General features: G+C 48.5%; 2 pseudogenes; both read left to right on the top strand.

Moving 5' to 3' along the window:
• The first annotated feature begins 5,168 nt into the window (after positions 1–5,168).
• Positions 5,169–12,374, top strand: LOC123087616 (uncharacterized; annotated as a pseudogene).
• Positions 12,375–13,795: 1,421 nt separating this feature from the next.
• The window catches only part of LOC123084078 (uncharacterized), a 28,362-nt pseudogene continuing 19,588 nt past the window's right edge, over positions 13,796–22,569 (top strand).

The following is a 22,569-nucleotide window of genomic DNA, read 5'->3' as shown; positions in this document are numbered from 1 at the left end:
TGACAAAGGGAATTGCATACAGGGTTTGATCGAATCCTCGACATCGTGGTTCATCCGATGACAACATCGAGGAGCATGTGGGAGCCATCATGGGTATCCAGATCCCGCTGTTGGTTATTGACTGAGAGCGTCTCGGTCATGTCTGCATGTCTCCCGAACCCGTAGGGTCTACACACTTAAGGTTCGGTGACGCTAGGGTTATTAGGAAGACTAGTATGTGACTACCGAATGTTGTTCGGAGTCCCGGATGGGATCCTGGACGTCACGAGGAGATCCGGAAGGGTCCAGAGGTAAAGATTTATATATGGGAAGTTGTCAAACGGACACCGGGAAGTTTCGGGGTCATACCGGTATTGTACCGGGGCCACCGGAAGGGTTCCGGGGGTCCACCGGGAGGGGCCACCCCTCCTGGGGGGCCACATGGGCTGCGTGGGGCAGGGAGCCAGCCCCTGGTGGGCTGGCCGCACCCCCTCCCTTGGGCCCATGCGCCTAGGGTTGAGGGGGGAACCCTAGAGGGGGCGCCCCCTTGGCTTGGGGGGCAAGCCACCCTCTCCCCTCTCCCCTAGGCCGCCGCACCCCCCCTAGATGGGTTCTAGGGGGCCGGCCCCCTTCTCCCTTCCCCCTATAAATAGAGGGGTGAGGGGAGGGCAGCCGTACCACCCTCCAAGGCGCAGCCCTCCCCTCCCCAACACCTCTCCTGCTCCGTTGTGTGCTTGGCGAAGCCCTGTCGGAGTACTGCCTCTCCACCATCACCACGCCGTCGTGCTGCCGGTGGAGCTGTCTTCCTCAACCTCTCCTTCCCCCTTGCTGGATCAAGAAGGAGGAGACGTCTCCCGTCCCGTACGTGTGTTGAACGCGGAGGTGCTGTCCGTTCAGCACTTGGTCATCGGTGATTCAAATCACGTCGAGTACGACTACTTCATCACCTTGCAAGCTTCCGCACGCGATCTACAAGTGGTATGTAGATGCAAACTCTCTCCCTTGACTCGTTGCTTAGATGAACTCATAGATGGATCTTGGTGAAACCGTAGGAAAAATTTTAATTTTCTGCAACGTTCCCCAACATCCTCCACTCCAGGAACCTCCACTCTCGGACCCTCAAGGTCCAACGCAGGTAAGGAGTGCTCGAAAACCTCAGAAGACTCCATCCGCTCACTCCATAGTCTCGGGGGTGCCGAAGCTGGCTCAAAGGTACCAAACCTTAGAGTGGTCGTCGGCACCGAAGAAGGAGGCGCCGTATCCCTGCCGGTGGTCTTGACCCGAGACCCCGGTCTCTCGGCCTCTGGAGCAGGATCATCTACCGGAAGCTCCTTGCGCCCCCTGTCATCATCCCCCTCGTGCATATCAACGTCCACTGAAGCTGGTGTGTCGGCAAACAGACTGTCATCCTCAAACTCAATCTGAAGGTTATACACCTGACCGCGATAAGCCCACTTCACCACGTCCGGAACATACTCAATGTCCAGGATACTGACTAGGATGCGAGCCACTCCCTGAGCTCTGGTGAAAGCCATATCCACTCGCTCGGGCTTCCCCACCAAAACAGCCATACTAGCAACAACCCTGGCATCCTGCAAGGGCCTGTGTGGTACCCCCGAAAAACGCAACCAGGCCTGGGTAAGTGGCATACCCTGAGGCTCACTCAATTTCCACTCGTGGAACTCCAGAATGCCCTCAGTACCTGGCACCTTACACATCCCGAAACTCAATAACCTCTGTAGATCCTCCACCGATGGAAACTCCACCCTGAACGAGTTTGGCTCAAGACTGACTAACTCCCATAGGAAGTCCCCCGGTGCCAGCTCCCGGAGCCGCTGCACAATTTGGGCCTCAGAGACTTCACCTTTAGTCATTTTAACAATCCCAGACGTCACACTGCGCACCTCATCCGAGACCTCCTTCTCCATCGGAGACTCGAAAAACGTGAGCTCTTAACAGAACACACCATACATCATCAGATTTGGTAGCTGCTCCCTCAAAAGCGGACAAGCCCCTGACTCATGGTCCGGCTTACCACACGTATCGCATAAGACTGCCACACACTCAGCAATGAAGTGGCCTTTGTTGCCACAGCGATAGCATAACATTCTTTCTTTTTTTCGCGCATACTTTGCCGCCCTGTCCAGCTCAGCCTTTTCAGATCCCTCCACTGACATCACCTCAACCTCGCCATTATTAGTAGGAACCGCCTCCGCCAGAGCTGTAACAACCTCCATAGCCTGACAAGTCAACGCAGTCTCATCGGTATTTACACCAATCGGTGTCTGATCCACGACAACATGCTGCTGCCTTGGGCGATAGCGACCACCTCGGCCGCCCCGTCCACCACGGTTACCACGAAAACCACCACGGTTCCTATGAGCTGGTCCGGCCGGCCCTTCGACGAAACCTCCCGTAGGCCCCAGGAAAGGTCTTTCGGTCGAGCCGTCACATTGCCAAGCATACCCCCGCCCACCACCTGTGGACGAGGATCCCCGGTGCTGTCCGTCACCATACGCGTTGAGACCATCATCACCCCATTGACCACGAGGCACCGACGAGTCACCCCCCCTCACCGGAGCCATCTGCAGCTGCGCCTGCTCCAAAGCCGGCGCCGTCGGATTGTGCGACTGCCGAGCCACGAACTGCGGCGGTCGGGCCCCGGCCTGCATCGCCTGAGGACGCGGCTTTCCAGCCGACGCTGGAGCAGGTGGCCGATGAGACGGTGTACCATGACCCGCAGTCGCCGTGGGGAGAGGCGCCGGTGGCCTAAGTCCGCCCCGACCGGCGACAGGAGGCGGGGGTCTACCCGCCGGCAAAGTTCCGCGGCCGACCGCGCCTGGCCTGGGCAGGCCGCCGTGCAGCGTTTGTCGGGCGCCATTTGGCCCCTGGGCCACCTGGTTTGAGGCCGGAGGAGCGGCCGCGCGCAGACCCGAACGGCCCCGACCCGCGGCCATAGAGGCCGCCTCTCCGCCCCGGCCGCCTCCCGCAGGCTGAGGCAAGCCTCCGCGCCCCACGCTGCCCGGGACGCCGGCCTGAGCGCCGGCCTTGGCCGGAGGAGGGCCTCCGCCCGCCATGCAACGAAGCGCGGGAACCCGACGAGCGCGCCCCGCCCCACGATCAGAGAAGCAAGATCGCAGCCTGGGCAGCAGAACCCTAGGCCGCCTCGAACGAGATACCTCTGTCGTCCCGTCGATCGTGCATGGGGGTGTAGCAATCCGCCCTCTAAAACTATCCAAGTTAACCTGGGCCTCATACCCGGTTATCTCAGGCCCACCCAAGACAGAGCCCGGCTCACTCAGAACCGGCCCGTCAGGAAGGCCCTCGAGCGCACAGCCTAGGAGAGCGTTCAAATGCGTCGCCCGCTGCTGCGAGATCGAGATCGACCGACTCGCCGGCGATCTCGCCATGGCCGCCGCCGGCACACCGCCAGAACGGACAAGCCTCTTCTTCCTTTTAACTTGAATCCAAGAATCCGGATGAATCAGATCGAAAAGAGTAAGGTTCGGTAGACTAACCTTTGGAAGGGGACCCTTCCATGGTCGGACCGCCGTCGCCGCCGTTCGACGGTGAACCACTCGCCGGACCATCTCCTTCTTCTCTCCCGCAGGAAGCCCCACCCTTTTCGGATCTTCAACTGGCAGCACTCTATCCACCGTCGAGGCCACCTCGTCCTCATCATAGCCTGCATGGAAGAATTCGCAGACTAGGTCGGAGGGGGTCGGCGTTGGTGGAGAAGCGTCCGGATCGTCACCGTCACCGTCCGCATCATCCTCGTCGGCTCCGGCCAGCGCCCAAAACCGGCCGCCGACCCGAGCCACCGCCCCCGAGTGCATGGTCCCGGCGCTCGTCGGCCGGGCGGTTGCGTCGCCCCGGTCGCCCCGGTCGCTCGGAAGGTGGAGTACCTGTGCAATGGCCGCAGACGCCTCCCGCATCGTCTCATGCGTCGTCGTCAAATCGATCATTTCGATCTCCTCTCTGTGAACCTCCTGCAAAACTGACAACACATGGACATCGAAGTCAACTAAAATAAAACGCATCCCTACCTCGATCTGAACGTCCGCCGCCAGGTAGTCGCCGGCAAGTATGTCGTTATCCATATCACGAAGTGACGTCCAGCGCGATGACGGAGAGTGCTGTAGCCGTCCCTCGATCCATCCGCGGATCGGATCCGAGAAACAAACCACCCACTGATCCGCCATGACCCGGATCTCATCATCCCCGGTGATATCCTCTGAGATCACCGGCGGAGGTGATGGGGTCAGCCGTGCGACTGGCGGCCAAAGTGCGCCGGACGGCTGCGCGCCCGGCGGTAGCGCGTCAGGCGGCCTTGCGGCGCCGCCCAGGACGTCGCCTCCCATCTGCTCTGTTATCCATATCCCATCTGCCCAGGCGGCCATGATGCTGTCGATTTGAACTATTTTTGGTACTTCCATTTCAAACTCCTTCTGTAGATCATCTGTTGGTCCTGGTCCACACTGGTGGGAAATTAGTAGTCAAGTGAGAAATAGTTTCATATTAACAGGACTATATGCAGTTTTCTTCAATTGATGTTTGTTCAGATCGAAGAATTATTAGTTCATGTGGTGCCTAACGTGTGCTTATGGCTGGTAATTGCATATTGCTAGTTCATGTTCACGGAGAGAGAACAAAATTTGTGCAATCTTGAGTCAAGCTCTCCAAAATTTCTGGTGACAGTGAACGAGTCAGATATGTTTGTGCTTTTGGTGAAGGATTTTTTTAACAGACTTGAGAAGTTGTACTGCACTTTGGTATATCATCAGGGGGGCAGATATGTTTGTGCTTTTGGTGAAGGAATTTTTTAACAGACTTGAGAAGTTGTACTGCACTTTGGTATATCATCAGGGGGGGTTCATTCTGTGATTCGGGTGTTCTGATTCTTGACCAGTCTATGATCATAGTGTAGCCATTGTCATGGTGTTTTGACAATTCCGGCAAGTTACTAATTAAGCTCCATTGATTAGTGAGGGCCAATTGTTAATCAAGCTCCACTGCATGAATCCTCCTCCCTGGGAGTGGGAGGGGTGGGTGTTCCACGTACCGAGAGTGGACCATGGCTATATATAATCGTTTTATTAATTATGGTTCTGATAGCTGCCACCGCAAATGACAAATTGCACATTATACTACTACTAGTACCACTCCACATAGAAACACATGCAATTAGCCAGGCAGTGACGGGAAAAATCAAAGCAAGGCAGGCAGGAGGGTTAAGCTCGCTCGTCCTGGCATTGACTTTCCCCTTCCTCACATATCCATCCATCGACCTTGAAGCAGTGAGCAAGATCCATTTCAGTACTCGCAAAAGGAACATGCCGAGGATTGCTTTATCAATTCGTTGATCGATTGCTGTAGCCAAGGTATCTGTGTGTTAATTTGTAGCTTAACTCATCAGTTCCTTCTCCATCTGATTTTCTTCAGATCGAAGGCGGCCATGTTTGGATTTCATCTTAATTTTCTCTCCAAGTATTCTTGCTAGCTAGCTAGTAGTAGCTAATTTCCTTGACATGTCAGCCATTCATCTTGGTAAAAAACACTCGTTGGAGAAGCTTACATCTTCAAGCCTCTTTGTTTTTTGGTAAACACAGAATGGCCAAAGTAGCTTACACCAAGATGTGGTAATAAATTCTCCTGATCACATCTTAGACTCTGTGAACAAGCAGAGAAACCAACAACACACCTGCTTAATTGACCTTTTAATTTCAACCACACATGTAAAAAATATGTATTAGGTCGACAAGCAGTGGAAAAGCTGGATAAAGGAAAACTGAATGTGGAAGTTAATTAGTAGTTTCTCGGATCTGAAGAGCCAGAGGAGACCACGTCAGGGGTGTTGGGTACTGCGGACCACAGAAGCATGTCCATTGATTTCAAACTTGACGCCTGAATATACTGAAATAAATTTAACTAGCATGCAGTTTGGGTAATTCTGTCACTTCCTGGTGCATGGGATCTTCATTAATTCTGTAATTTTTCTTTTCATGACTAATCAATTGTGTAATTACCTGTAGTAGCTAGCCTCAGACATTGCTCTTGTTTTTTAAGGGTGTTCTATTCATTTCATTCACAGTGATTTTTTTTTTGCGAAGGATTTCATTCACAGTGATTGCAAATGGACCGCAAAACCAGTACAAGTCACATCGACATCCTGGAGAGGCTTCTGCTTGATGAAAGTGCAGAGCCCACAGACCTGCCATTGTCACTTCTGAGAGACATAACAAATGGTTTTTCTCTTGGTAACAAAATTGGTACTGGCGGTTATGCGGTGGTTTATAAGGTACTACCACACAACTAGATCTGGTCAGCTCGTTTCTCCAATCCTAGTTGCAGTCGATTTAAAAAGTAAATAATCATATCAGATATTCAGTTATTCACACCACCGCATGCACGAGTTCTTCTTAACGATGTATTTTTGTCACTGTAGGGAGTGGTCGGGAAAGGCATGGTTGCCGTGAAGTTGTTAAACACGTTTGGTATTCATGAGAATAAATTCCAAGAAGAGGTTAAATGCCTTATAAAGGCCAAGCACAAGAATATAGTACGGTTTCTGGGGTATTGCGCTGACACACAAGGTAAAATGGAAGAGTACGAGGGGAATCTTGTCATGGCAGATCAACGGAGTTGGTTACTCTGCTTTGAGTATGTATGCAACGGGACTCTTGATAAGCACATTACCGGTAGGATGACAATGTCTATTCACATCATCATTTACTCTTATTAAAGGTTATCCAAATACATAGCATGTCGTATGCTTATTATACCTAGCATTCGTAGATTTACGTGACATTATAGCCATGTACCTAAGTTAAGTAAGAAAATACTCCTTGTGTGCAGATGCAACTTGTGGGCTTAATTGGAGGGAGCGGTATCGAATAATCAGGGGGGTCTGTGATGGTTTACTTTTTCTCCACGAGAAGAGAATTCTTCATTTGGACCTGAAGCCCACTAATATATTGCTAGATGGTCACATGGTACCCAAAATTGCTGACTTTGGTTTGTCAAGATGCCTCGGTGAAGAGCAAACCCGTTCTATTACTCAAAATCTATGGGGAACACTGTAAGCTAACCTCTTGAATTATCACAAAAAAAACTAGCATCTTGAAAGATCTTTGTTTTGTTAGGCATGATTACTTTAGGTTAACCGGACTTCATAAATCTTCTCATAGGGGATACATGGATCCAGAATACATCAGATCAAGACAAATCACGCACGCGTCGGACATATATAGTCTTGGTGTTATAATAATGGAGATACTGACAGGCGTGAGGCAGTATCTCAAAGATGAACACGTAAGAATAATGTAGGCATTTGCTCCATTGAATTGCCGATTTTAAATAATTTTGTTATACTTTAACTTACCAACATACCATTCCTTTTTTTTGAAGGATTTTTTTCTTATATACCTATTTATGAAAACAACATCACAATGAGGTGGTTGTCATACTATTGCCTTTAGGATAAATTCGTTGAGGCTCGCATCTCTCCTTGGTGCTGTGTGTGTGTGTGTGGGGGGGGGGGGGGGGGACCTTAGCCGCCGTCTTTCCACTCGCCGCCCTCGGAGGAAGCCGGCGGGTAAAGCCCCGCACGGTGAACGGCGGTCGACGGGTACTTGTGTCCTCACCTATCCCTGGTTGATGCTATAGCTGGCCAAACGGGCCGGCCCGGCCCGGCACGGCACGGCCCATCCTAATCGTGCCTGGCACGGCCCGGCCCGCCGAGGCACGATTATTATACGGGCCGTGCCGTGCCAGCCCGCGTGCTGCAGCCTGCAGCCCAGGCACGGCCCATATGCTAATCGGGCCGGCCCACAGGCACGCTAGGCCCACTAATCTGCCTCATATTTTGCGCATTGGTCGTTTTTAGCCTATTTTTACCTATTGGGCCACATTAGGATACATAAAAAAATAAAAAATAATAATCGGGTCGTGTCGTGCCGGCCCGCGTGCTCGGACTTCAGGCCCAGGCACGGCCCCTGGCGTGCCGCGTGCGGGGCCTGGCCCGTTTAGCACGTGTTGTGCCGTGCCTGGCCCGTGCCGTGCCGGCCCAGCTATCCCGGCCCTTTTGGCCACCTATAGTTGATGCACGACAGTCGGCCCTGGATGGCGGCCGCATCTGGCAGAGCACGGGCGCTGGGGCAGTGGCCGCGAGATCCTTCAGTGGTGGCCCTGCTGCTATGACTGTGCTGGCCCGACGGAATGTTGATTCCGTGGCAGCTCGGTTCCTCGGGCCAACGTGCCTACGAAGTAGGGCTTGTAGGGGCTTGCGGTGGAATGGTGGTGGTAGCAGGTCAAGTGGTGCGACGGATCTGGCCGCGATCTGCTCGTTGTGGCGTCTCCAGTGTTGGCGCGGGAGTTTGGTACTTGGGGCGGCGGCCCTAGTTGGTCGACACAGTCTTGAGGTGGTGGCGGACTTTCTGAGGCTGGTGGTGATATAGGACGCGCCCTCCACCAACAGACCAGGTTCGATGTGGCTCAGCGGGTGACACATCCGTCTCTTCCGAAGGCGTTGAGTCATGCTTGTCGCCGAGACGTTAAGTCATGCTTGCTGCTGGCAAGTGATGCATGTAGCTCTGGCGGCGGTATCATGTTTTGCCTGTTGTTGCTGGATCAAAGGCGATGCGACAGTTACTGGAGGCGAGGTGGTATGGGACGTCTTTGACTTCCGGTTTCTCCTCCTGTGGTATCCGGCAAGTGAGGTGTCGGTAGCCGAACAAGGATGATGGTTGAGGCAGCTTCAACGACGAGCATGCGCACTCTGGTGAAACACTAGATCTCTGATCAAGCTATGTCGACGCCCTTCTGCATCATTTCCTTGCTGAAGTTGGTGGCTTGAAGCTTGGCTTTGGGGATGAAAATCCTGAGATCGACCTAGGGTTGGACTTGCCATCATCGGTGCACGTGTAGTGATTTCTTCTTGAAGGCTTAGCCTAGGAGTTGTGTATCTCTTGATTTGTTGCAGTCTTTTATCATAGGGTTAGTGGTTGTCTGGTCGAGTTACTGTGATGAGGCATGCTGCCTCGGGGTTTTCTTTTCTGCGTCGAATTTGTTCAGCTGCTGGATTTTGAATAATAAATAATATATGGCTGTTTGCATCGCCCGATGCAGAGGCCGGGGATTATCCTCCTTTTGGAAAAAAGAAAAAAAAAGTGAGATGGTTGAGTTGTGGGGCATAGCTCCACCCACAAGAATACAAATCATGTTGCTCACCTTTACATACCCATGAGTGCTCTTCATTACACAAAACAAAGACTACTTATACTTCCGGAAGTATGTATTATGTAGTGGAATATTCTGATATAACACCTAAACAAACTTATCATTATTCATTTATCGTGTTATGTATACATCGATCGTAATTTTAAGACACCATGTTGTGAATTTGATGAATATAAATCATAGGGGCACTTAGTTTTGTTTTTGTATGTACCTATTTTCTATACTAGAGACATTAGCAGTATTTAGACAAACTAAGTTAAAATACACAGACTGAAATTAAGTAGCTGTGTCATGAAAGAAAATCATTATCAGTCCATCTCTGTTTAGGAATTCCATCAGCTTTTTCTCTAGTAGTTGTTTTTTAAATAATCACATATATCATCAAAATTTGTTATATTAATACCAACTCATGATTGCAAACTTATAGGTAGTTCAAAGTTGGATGATTCGGTTGGAGGCATCAGAGGGGGACATGCAATTGGAACAAGTAAGAGTATGCTATAAGATAGCGATAGAGTGCATGGACTTGGACCCGAAGAAGAGATCAGTTGCACGCCATATAGTTAGTAGGCTTGATAAAATGACAAGTGCAGAATATTTAGATGAAACTAGCATTGGCAGTTCAGTATTTGAGCTGCAGATAAGTTTACCAAGGGAACAATCTGGAGAAAGAATTGGAAAGCTTGCAGCAGAGAGCCTCCAGGTGGATATTGAGGAAGGTCAACAGAAACTAGACCAATTACCATTACAGGTAGTGCAAGCTCCATTACAGGGAATTGGCAAGCTCGCATCCGAGAGCCTCCAGAAGGCAGATGTGGAGGAACACTTGGAAATACTGGTAGATGTTCCACAAAATCTTGGAAGGCTTCATTACGATGAAGACCAAAAGAGAGTAGGCCAGTTATCATTATGGGGTGGACAAAATACGACGGAAAAGGTCAACCGCCATGGTGCAAGCAATTCTAGCTCTACCTCTACTGGGTTCAACGAGTTGAACATTTTGGGAATTGACAACAAGAAAGCACACATGATTTTCAATAGGAACAACAGGCGTACATTAGAACAGTCGCATTTTCTGAATATCTTGAGAAAGGAGGAGCTCAGGCCAATACTAAGGAGTAGCAATCTCATTAGAGAAAGTGGGTCCACTAAAGTTTACAAAGGAGTTGTTGATAATACAATGGTTGCAGTAAAGAAAACATTTAATGCTCAGAACAAGCAATTAGAAAAGGAGGTTATCATCCACTCTCAAATCATCCACAAGAACATTGCTTGTCTCATAGGTTGTTGCCTAGAAATGGATAGCCCCATTCGCGTTTATGAGTTCCTCCCCAAAGGAAGCCTTCATGGCATTCTTCACAGCGGCAACAAGGTGCCTCTAAACTTGGATGTGCGTCTAAATATTGTTGCAGAATCAGCACAAGGTCTAGCTTATCTGCATTCACAAGCTCGTACCAAAATCGTGCATGGTGATGTAAAACCGGCAAGTATACTCTTGGATGAAAATTTTATACCAAATATCTCAGGCTTTGGCACGTCGAGGTTGGTTGAGAGGGATGGGCAACACACTAGACTCATCATCAGTGACAAGACTTATATGGATCCAGTATACCTGCAAACAGGGTTATTGACCGAGAAAAGTGATGTCTATAGTTTTGGAATTGTGGTCTTGGAGCTCATTAGTAGGAAAAAGGCCACTCATACTGATGATGACTGGTAGTGCAAAGTTTCACTAAAGTTCACAAAGAAGGGAAGAAAGCAACCGAGCTATTTGACAAGGAAATTGCAGTAACAACAAGAGATTTGGAGCTTCTTGACTGTCTGACAAAGATTGCCGTGCAATGTCTTAACCTTAGTGTGGATGAAAGGCCCATGATGACAGATGTTGCAGAGCGCCTTGTCATATTGAATCGATCTTATAGGTTACATGCACGACACATAAGTGCTGACTATTCAGAGGAAGCTGAAATCAGAAGTTCATTTGTTGTGCATCGAAAAGTTGGCCACTTACCATTACAGGGGGTGCAAGACACGAACTATCGTGGCACAAGCAATTCTAGCTCTGTCTCTACTGGGTTCTACAAGTTGAACAATTTGGACATTTTCAACTGGAAATCACACAGGAATTTCAATAGGCACAACATGCATATATTAGAGAAGTCACATTTTATAAAGATTTTCACGAATGAGGAGCTCAAATCAATACTAAGGAACACAAATTTCATTGGAGAAGGTGCTTTCGCTGTAATTTACAGGTGCGTTGTTGATAATTCACTGGTCACGGTAAAGAAACTAATCAATAATAATGAGAGAGAGATTGAAAATCTTGGGAATGAAATCCTCATCCATTCACAAGTCAGCCACAAGAACATCGTTAGGCTCATAGGTTGTTCCCTAGAAATGGATACTCGCATGCTAGTGTACGAGTTGCTCCCCAGAAGAAGCCTTTATGACATTCTTCACAACGGCAGCATGGTGCCTCCCAACTTGGATGTGCGTTTAAATATCGTTGCGGAATCAGCACAAGGTTTGGCATATCTGCATTCACAAGCTCGTACCAGAATCCTACATGGCAATGTTAAACCAGCAAGTATACTCTTGGATGATGATTGTACACCAAAGATCTCAGGCTTTGGCCTATCGAGGTTGATTGTGAGAGATAAGGAGCATACTTCTGTCGTCATCGGTGACATGGCCTATATGGATCCATTGTATATGCAAACAGGCCTACTGACCTTGAAAAGTGATCATTAGCGGGAAGAAGCCCCGTCATTCTGATAAGAAAAGCATAGTGAGGAGTTTCATTGAAGTTCACAAAGAAGGGAAGAAAGCAACCGATCTGTTTGACAAGGAAATTGCGGTAACAACAGGAGATCTGGACATTCTTGATTGTCTGACAAAGATTGCTGTGGAATGTCTTAACCTTGATGTGGATCAAAGGCCAACGATGACAGATGTTGCAGAGCGCCTTCTCATACTGAATCGATCTCGTAGGTCAAAAGTTATTTGCCAATAATTTGATTTATATGTTCTAGAGAAAAGAAACAAGTTGATGCAAATTCTAGCCTGAACAAGATGCATGCCGTCAAATAAGATGGGCAACTGTCCGTGTTGATTTATTTTTGCTGTTGTGAACATAATCCCTGAAATATGCATGTCAGTCGAAGCTATATATAGAACCATCATGTATTGATGTATACAATGCATACATATCGATGTCTCTCTTTGTTCAGAGAAAGATTGATGTACTATAATGAGTTGAGGTTCATATGGACTTGATCGATTTCAGAGACAGGAGTGGCGCATTCCAATACAGGGCACGTTCTGTGATCTCTTATTTTATTTATTTTTCTGTCACGCCTGCGTCCAGTTCACCGAACCTGCAGCGGACTGAGATGCAAGAGCTTTTTTGTTTTTAACATCTCTGAGATGCAAGAGCTGCGTGCCTCTTGCAGTTACTCGTCTGAGCCTTGGGCCGTAATCCGTGTGGGACCGCTTGTGGCCCGTTGAGAGAAGGGTAGTATTAGTATGGATCTTCCCGGCAATGCTACACGTACAAACAATTTACAGATTTTTACAGGATGATTAATCTTGATTGGTTAATAGGTGAGCGGGGTGGCTCACCCCCCTGAAAATCAGTTTCAGGGAGAAAGGTTTGTAATTGGTTGTTAGATAGAAGGAGCGTGTAAAAGCGTGTAAGTCTTTGTATGTCTAGCATTTTTGGATCTTCCTATGGATTTGTTGGCGTAGGAAAACTACTCGCTCAAACATGTTGGAAATATTCCTTTGTACACAGGGGACTGCTACACGTCCGTCGACTGGTCCTTTTAAAAGACCGGTCGGCTCGCGAGCCATCAGATGTGGCGCATCTGCGCTCTCCATCATTGCAATATAGGTCTTGTTGTAGAAAATTTCTGCAACAGAGGCGTTGTTACGTAATTTTTTTGCAACTGAGGTTTTCTTGTAGTTTTTTTTCGCCACAGAGGCTTTGTTGTAGATTTTTTTTTTTCGTTTTCATCTTTTTACAATTGAGGTTTTGTTCCAGATTTTATTTAACAAGGCTTTGTTGTAGAATTTATTTTTTCATCTTTATCTTTTTGCAACATAGCTAATGTTATAGAAAGAACTTGTGCAACATTGGTGATGTTGCGGACAAAAAAAGATCGTCAGGAGCCAACGGCATGGCAGGGCGCTGCCGGGAAGAGTCAAAGCAAGGCACGGCAGGGCCCAAGGAGGAGGATGAGGATGCCTTGCTTGCTTCCTCGCGTCTCCATGCCGCTGTGAGCCGAATTGACACATCCATACTCCCACTGTAAACTAATATAAGAACGTTTAGATCACTAAATTACTAATCTAAACGCTATCTGTTGATTCGTAGCTTCATTCACCAGTTAGCTTCTTCTCCATCTTAATTTCTTGTGAGGGATGGCACCCCTGGCCATCTCAACTTTCTCTCCAAATCTCCTTGATATAGCTAGCTAATTAATCCCCCTGCCACGTCAAGCTTGCATCGTGTTGGCACTTCTTCTTGTTTTAACGGTGCTCTGCTCGATTCATTCATTCGCAGACGTGATTGCAAATGGACCGTGAGGCCAGCACAAGCCACATCCACGTCCTGGAGAGGACTCTGCTCGACGAGAACGCCGAGCCCACGGACCTGCCGCTGTCACTTCTCAAAGGCATCACAAATGGTTTCTCTCCCGCTCACCAAATTGGCAGAGGTTTATAAGGTACCGCATAATTACATCTGGTCAGCTAGTTTCTCCAGTCCTACTTAGTTGCGGTTGATCTAAATCTAAAAAGTAAACAATCATATTAAGCATTCACACCAACACACGCACACGAGTTTTTTTAAAGATCAATAACAATGTATTTTCTCACCGTAGGGAGTGGTCGGGAAACGTATGGTCGCCGTGAAGAGGCTGTCAAAGACGTTTGCTCTTCACGAGAACAAATTCCAGGAAGAGGTCAAATGCCTAATAAAGGCCAGGCACAAGAACATTGTACGGTTTCTGGGATATTGCACTGACACGCAGGGTAAAATGGAAGAGTTTGAGGGGAATCTTGTCATGGCAGATCAACGCAACTGGTTGCTCTGTTTTGAGTATGTATGCAACGGGACTCTCGACAAGCACATTACTGGTACGATGACAACGTCTATTCCCATCTTTATTTACTTTGTTATAAAGGCTATTTAAATACATAGCGTATCTTATATTCATACATTGTAATCATGTAGGAGTACCTAAATTAAACAAGAAAATGTAAATCCTGGCTGCTCCTCATGTGCAGCTGCAACTTGTGGACTTAATTGGAGGGAGCGCTATCAAATAATCAGGGGGATATGTGAGGGGTTACTTTTTCTGCACAAGAAGAGAATTCTTCACTCGGACCTGATGCCTGCTAATATATTGCTAGATGGTCACTGGTACCCAAAATTGCTGATTTTGGTCCATCGAGGTGCCTCGGTGAAGAGCAAACCCGTTATATTACTCAAAACCTATGGGGAACACTGTAAGCCACCCTCTCGACATATCTTTGGTTTGCTAGGCATGATTACTTTATATTGACCGGACTTTATAATGTCAAACATGTAAACATGTCACGTCCATTGAACCCCACAACCGGCGCATGATAGAGATAGATAGAGTAGGTTGTTTGGATGTTTATCTCATATCTCATATTGTAACCTCTCTCTTATCTCTTCCTCCCCAAGATGTAATCTTCCTAGAAGATCTAAACTACCGCATGTATGCGCTATCAGGGAGGTGCGCCCCTGCTTCATATAACACGTAAGGCGTCCCTCACATCGAGGTAAGACGCTTCCGCCTAGTTGCACATGGTAATCAGAGCCTCCTCTTCCAATCTCATCTAGGGTTCCAGAAATCCAGTAGCGCTAGCCTCCATGTCTTCCTCCGCCACCTCCCACGCAAGCCTCAATGGCCAGGTTCCGGAGAAACTCTCTCGCACGAACTATGTGCTTTGGCGTACTCATATCACGCCCCAGCTGAGAGGGGCAGGTCTCTCCGGCTATGCCGCTGGCACCATGCCCGAACCAGCGCCCCTTCTTGTCACCAAGGACAAGGATGGGAAGGAAACCTCCGAGCCCAACCCTCTCCACCCCATCTGGGTCAGGGAGGACCAGCAGGTGCTTGGCTACCTCCTCAGCAACCTCTCCAAGGAGGTGCTGATCACGGTGACCACGATCACCACCGCGCACGGCCTCTGGTCAGCGCTGGCGGGCATGTTCTCGTCCCAGTCCTTGAGCCGCGTCAACAACATCCGCACCGCCCTCATCAACGCTCAAAAGGGCAACCAGTCCGTTGCTGCCTACTTCGCCTTCATGCGCGGGCTTGCCGATGAACTCACCGCGGCGGGCAAACCCATCCAGGACGACGAGCTCATCTCCTACATCCTGTACGGGCTGGACATGGACTACCGGCCCCTGGCCTCAGCTCTCGACGCCTGCGTCACGCCCATCACCCTCGACGAGCTCTTCGCCATGCTCAGCAACTTCGATCAGCGCGTGGCCCACTTCCAGAACTCCGGCGGCGGCTTCAAGTCATCTGCGAACGCGGCCACCCGCGGACGTGGTGGCTACTCATCTCGCCACCGCAGTCCTCCTCGTCCCAAGGGCAAGCAAGGCAGCCCCAGCAACGCCACCGGCTCCGGTTCACGCTCTGGCCGTCCCAACTCCACCAGCAACAGGGGGCGACGCAGTGGATCTGGCCGGTCTCGTCCCGACGCCGTTCGCTGTCAAATCTGTGGGAAACCTGGCCACACAGCTAAAGACTGTTGGTGCCGGTTTGATGAGGACGAGGCGACATCTGAAGAAGATGACAAGGTGGCGGCGGCTGCCGATGGCTCCTATGGCGTGGATACCAACTGGTATCTCGATAGTGGCGCCACCAACCATCTCACGGGCGAGCTGGAGGTGATTCTCCGTGAGAAATATCATGGGAATGATCAAATCCATACAACCAGCGGTGCAGGTATGAGCATACATCACATAGGTCACTCTGTTATTCATACCCCTTCCCGCAAAGTTCATCTTCGGAAAATCTTGCATGTTCCTAGTGCCAATAAGAATCTTCTCTCCGTTCATCGCATCACCATTGATAATCATGTTTTCATTGAGTTTCACCCCTTTTTCTTCTTGATTAAGGATCAGGCCACGAGGAGAATCCTCTATCGAGGTAGATGCGTTCGAGGGCTTTACCCGTTGATTCCGGAGCTTTGAAGATCAAATAAACAAGCTTGTGGTGCTATCAAGCTCTCGTCCACACGATGGCACGATCGTTTAGGACATGCTTCTTTTTCCTTAGTTGAAAGTTTGCTTAATAAAAATAAGCTCCTATTTGTTGGTGAGTGCAACATTGAGACTATTTGTGATTCTTGCCAAAGAGCAAAATGTCATCAGTTACCGTACCCATATCAACTAGTGTTTCTACTCAACCTTTGCAATTAATATTTTCTGATGTTTGGGGCCCTGCTCCTATCTCGGTTGGTAGATACACATATTACGTTAGCTTTATTGATGACTATAGCAAATTCTCGTGGATTTATCTTCTCAAGAAGAGGTCCGAAGTCTTTCAAGTTTTTCAAAACTTCCAAGCACTTGTTGAACGCAAGTTTGACCGCAAGATTATTGCCGTCCAATCCGACTGGGGGGAGAGTATGAGAAACTCAATTCCTTTTTCCAAACACTTGGCATATCACATCACGTGTCATGCCCTCATGCTCACCAGCAAAATGGGTCAGCCGAACGTAAGCATAGACACATCGTTGAGGTTGGTCTAGCCCTCCTAGCTGGTGCTTCCATTTAAATTCTGGGATGAAGCTTTTCTCACGGCTGTTCATATCATTAATATGCTTCCTAGCCGTGTTATAAATCATGAAACTCCCATCGAACGACTTCTTCATGTCAAACCAGACTACACTTCTCTACGTGTTTTCGGCTGTGCATGCTGGCCCAATCTCCGTCCTTACAACACCAGAAAACTCATGTTTCACTCCAAACAGTGCGTGTTCCTTGGGTATAGTGCTCAACACAAGGGGGTCAAGTGACTTGATGTCTCCTCCGGTCGTGTCTACATTTCTCGCGATGTAGTCTTTGATGAGACCAAGTTTCCGTTTTCTGACCTCCACCCAAATGTCGGTGCCTTGCTTCACAAAGAAATTCTTCTTCTCCCATCCACTCTCACTGGCCTTGATTCAAGGGATGATAACTGTGTTGACTCTATGATGACTAACCCGCTCACCACGTTGCATGAATTGTGTGATGATACAGGAGATAGTGCAGATGCATCTGGGAACGAAAACTCTGAAGAAATCGGTGAAAATCCTAAAGAAAACGGTGCTACAGCACCATATTTCATGTGCCCTAGCTCGGGGAACAAATCCCCCTCGGGATCGGTGCGTGTAGGGCCAACAGAATCCGCCTCGGGATCCGCATCCGACGACAGGCTGCGTGGATCCGCCTCAGAGTCAGCACCCGCCCGCGTCTCGGTTGTGCCCGACCGGGCCGCTCCTGTGCCTGACGCCGCGCCCCTCGCCCCGCACCAACCCCGCTCAACCGCGTGGCCGCCTTCGACTGGCTCGACGCGCGCCCGCTTTTCGGTCCAACCGGTCTGCTATAAGCGGCGCGACCTGCGTCGCCCGACCGGCGCAGGCCCAACCACTGCTAGCGCGGACTCCGCTGCTGGCGCCAGGGGGGCCACGGGCAATGATGAGCCCAAATCTTCTGCGGCTGCTGCTTCGCCCGTGTGTGTCGCTGCTTCGTCCCCTGCCACAGAAGATCTGCCGCCGCTGGACACCGCTGCCGTCCCCGAATCCTCCTTGGGATCGGCGCATGCAGAAACTCCTGTACGTAGCACAGGATCCTCTGTGCAGTCACCACGGCGTACACGGCTGCAAAAAGGGGTAATTCAACCTGTTGATTACAAACATGTAACAAAATACGGTATGATTTGTTCAACAGGTGAACCAGGTGAACCATATACACTTGAAGAAGCACTTGGTTATGAACATTGGAGAAAAGCCATGAATGAAGAATACATGGCTCTGAAAAGAAATAAAACCCGGCACTTGGTTCCCCCACAGAAAGGTAAAAATCTTATTGATTCTAAGTGGGTACTTAGGATCAAGAGAAAATCTGATGGAACCATAGATCGCTACAAAGCAAGACTTGTGGCAAAGGGTTTTAAACAACGGTGTGGCATAGACTACGAGGACACCTTTAGTCCTGTTGTAAAAGCTGCCACCATTCGTCTTGTGTTGTCTATTGCAGTTTCCAGAGGCTGGAGTCTCAGACAACTTGATATACAGAACACGTTTCTTTATGGTGTTCTGGAAGAGGAAGTGTACATGAAACAACCTCCTGGGTCTGAAAACAAGAATGCACCTTCTCACGTGTGCAAACTTGATAAGGCACTATATGGGTTGAAGCAAGCTCCTAGGGCGTGGTATTCACGACTCAATCAAAAAATGCAAACACTTGGTTTTGTCCCGTCTAAGTCTGACACCTCATTGTTCGTCTACAATAAATGCAACACACACATATTTGTTCTCATATATGTTGATGATATTATTGTTACAAGTTCATCTGATGAGGCTGTCACAGGACTTTTGAAAGCTCTTAGTGCAGAGTTTGCTCTCAAGGATCTTGGAGAGTTGCATTATTTTCTGGGAATAGAAGTAAAGAAGCATGAGAATGGTATTCATCTCTCCCAAGAAAAGTATGCAGCAGACTTGGTGAAGAAAGCTGGCTTACAAGGTTGTAAACCCTCACCCACTCCATTGTCTAGTTCTGAAAAGCTATCTCTTACAGAAGGGCAGCCCTTGAGCCAAGATGACAGCACAAAATACAGAAGTCTAGTAGGTGCACTTCAATATTTAACACTTACAAGACCTGATATCTCATTTGCTGTCAATAAAGTTTGCCAATTCCTCCATGCACCCACTACAGTTCATTGGACTACTGCAAAACGCATAGTCAGATATGTCAAAAACACTCTTAATATTGGTCTCAATCTCAGCAAATCTTCATCTACACTTGTGAGTGCCTTCTTAGATTCTGCTGGGCAGGATGCCTAGATGACAGGCGTTCCACTGGTGGCTTTGCAGTTTTCTTTGGCCCTAACTTGATTTCATGGTGTGCAAGAAAATAGGCCACAGTCTCCAGATCAAGTACAGAGGCAGAATACAAAGCATTAGCTAATGCTACAGCTGAGATCATATGGATGCAGTCCATGCTAAAGGAGATCGGTGTGAAAAGTGCCAAGGCTCCCTGTTTGTGGTGTGATAACTTGGGCGCCACATACTTATCTGCTAACCCTGTTTTCATGCCAGAACAAAGCATATAGAGATTGATTTCCATTTTGTCAGAGAAAGAGTGGCTCAAAAGCAATTTGACATTCGGTTTGTGCATTCCAGAGATCAGATAGCAGATGGATTCACAAAGGCCCTACCTGTCAGAAGCTTTGAGGACTTCAAGCATAATCTCAACTTGATGAAGTTGTGATTAAGGGAGGGTGTCAAACATGCAAACATGTCACGTTCATTGAGCCCCACACCGGCGCATGATAGAGATAAATAGAGTAGGTTGTTTGGATGTTTATCTCATACTCCCTCCGTTCCTAAATATTTGTCTTTCTAGGCATTTCAAATGGACACAACATACGGATGTATGTAGACATATTTTAGAGTGTACATCCACTCATTTTGCTCCGTATGTAGTCACTTGTTGAAATATCTAGAAAGACAAATATTTAGGAACGGAGGGAGTATCTCATATTGTAACCTCTCTCTTATCTCTTCCTCCCCAAGATGTAATCTTCCTAGAAGATCTAAACTACCACATGTATGCGCTATCAGGGAGGTGCACCCCTGCTCCATATAACACGTAACGCGTCCCTCACATCGAGGTAAGACGCTTCCGCCTAGTCGCACATATAAATCTTCTCATAGGGGATACGTGGATCCAGAATATATCAGATCACACTAGTAGAAAAAGGGTCAAACGTAAAGCACATTAGTGTCGGTTTGTATTTGAGCCGGCACTAATGTATACATTAGTGCCGGTTCCAACGGCTAGCCGGGCCGCTTTCATTAGTACTGGTTCGTGGCGAACCTTTAGCACCGGTTCGTGCCACGAACCGGTACTAATGAGAGTGGTGGCAGGATGTTGTCAGACTGGGGCCCCTCCAGCCCCTTTAGTCCCGGTTCTTGGCACGAACCGGTACTAAAGGTCGTCCTACATAAACCCTTCGTCCACCCGAGCTCGCTCTGTTCTTCCCCTTTCCCCTCTCCTCTCTCTGGCTTTCCCCTCTTCCTCTCGAGCTCATCACACATTTTTCTCAAAATTTGTCAAGATTTGAAGGCCCCCATCCATTCAAATGATCACAAAGGTTAGCAACTTTGTCCTTTCATCTCTCATTGCTAGATTAGCTCTTGCAATGCTTTATATAGTGATTAATTTGTGAGTTTAGTAATTTGGGAGGATATATATATATGTGCTAGTATTTGATTTATATGCAATTTAAGGTCAAAAATAACACTTAGTTTGCATATGTAGGTGTGGTTTACTTAGTGCCTTCTAAATCTCCATCGTAACCACCGTTGATCGCCCGCACCGTCCCGTCGCCGGCACCACCTTGTGGTGAGCCTCTTGTTCATGAAATTTTATATAAAAATTGATGTTTGTGTGATTTGGATATATAGTTACTCGTATAATTATCTTACCCGTACGTTGTTTGTTATACATATAGTGCCATGGTTTTGATATCCGTCCCCGTCGGCCCTCGTCCTTGTTATGATTCGGATGTGGTATATATATTCTCTTTTAAAACTAGTTGCATTTCGTGTTTATGACAAATTATGCCCATCAAGTTGACATAGAATTTTTTTCTAGGAGGTATGTGAACTGGAAATTCCAACCGACCCTATTGTCGAGAGGTTAAATTTAGTTGAAAGAGAAAACGAGTACTTGAAAGAAAAATTGAAAAGAATTGAGGGGGAGAAGATGGAATTGGAGTTGCATGTTGCTGATGTCGTCGATGATCACAAGATCAAGATGGAGAAAATGCGCTTGAAGATTAAAAAGATTAGAAAATATGCCATCGATAGTGAGGCTTGGTATCATTATGCTGTTGGATCCATTGTTACCTTAGTTGCGATCTTGATCGCATTTGTTGTTGCATTTAAATGCTTTAGCTAGAGAGTTATTTGTTTGTTGCATTTAAGTGTTGTATGAACTTTATGTATGAACTTGTATTAATTTGGTCTATTCGGTGTTGTGTAATGAAGATGATGTTGGGGAACGTAGCATAAATTCAAAATTTTCCTACGTGTCACCAAGATCTATCTATGGAGTCATCTAGCAACGAGGGAGGAGTGGATCTACATACCCTTGTAGATCGCGCACAGAAGCGTTCAAGAGAACGGGGTTGATGGAGTCGTACTCGTCATGATCCAAATCACCGATGATCCTAGCGCCAACCGGGCGTCACCTCCGCGTTCAACACACGTGCGGAGCAGCGACGTCTCCTCCATCTTGATCCAGCAAGGGGGGAGGAGAGGTTGATGGAGATCCAGCAGCACGACGGCGTGGTGGTGGAAGTAGCGGGATTCCAACAGGGCTTCGCCAAGCGCTGCGGGAGGAGGGAGATGTGTCATGGGAGGGAGAGGGAGGCGCCAGGGCTTAGGTATGGTTCCCCTCCCTTCCCCCCACTATATATAGGGCCAAGGGAGAGGGGGGGGCGCAGCCTTGGCCCTTCCTCCAAGGAAGGGTGCGGCCAGGGAGGAGTCCCACCTCCCCAAGGCACCTCGGAGGTGCCTTCCCCTTTTAGGACTCTTCCTTTTCCTCTTCTCTTGGCGCATGGGCCTCTTGGGGCTGGTGCCCTTGGCCCATATAGGCCAAGGCGCACCCCCTACAGCCCATGTGCCCCCCGGGGCAGGTGGCCCCACCCGGTGGGCCCCCGGGACCCTTCCGGTGGTCCCGGTACAATACCGATGACCCCGAAACTTGTCCCGATGGCCGAAATAGCACTTCCTATATATAAATCTTTACCTCCGGACCATTCCGGAACTCCTCATGACGTCCGGGATCTCATCCGGGACTCCGAACAACTTTTGGGTTACCGCATACTAATATCTCTATAACCCTAGCGTCACCGAACCTTAAGTGTGTAGACCCTACGGGTTCGGGAGACATGCAGACATGACCGAGATGACTCTCCGGTCAATAACCAACAGCGGGATCTGGATACCCATGTTGGCTCCCACATGTTCCACGATGATCTCATCGGATGAACCACGATGTCAAGGACTTAATCAATCCCGTATATAATTCCC

The sequence above is a fragment of the Triticum aestivum genome, chromosome 4A (assembly GCF_018294505.1).
Source record: "Triticum aestivum cultivar Chinese Spring chromosome 4A, IWGSC CS RefSeq v2.1, whole genome shotgun sequence".
NCBI classification, from domain to species: Eukaryota; Viridiplantae; Streptophyta; class Magnoliopsida; order Poales; family Poaceae; genus Triticum; species Triticum aestivum.
Note: the sequence above shows the minus strand (reverse complement) of the source record. Positions and strands in the feature narration are given on the sequence as shown.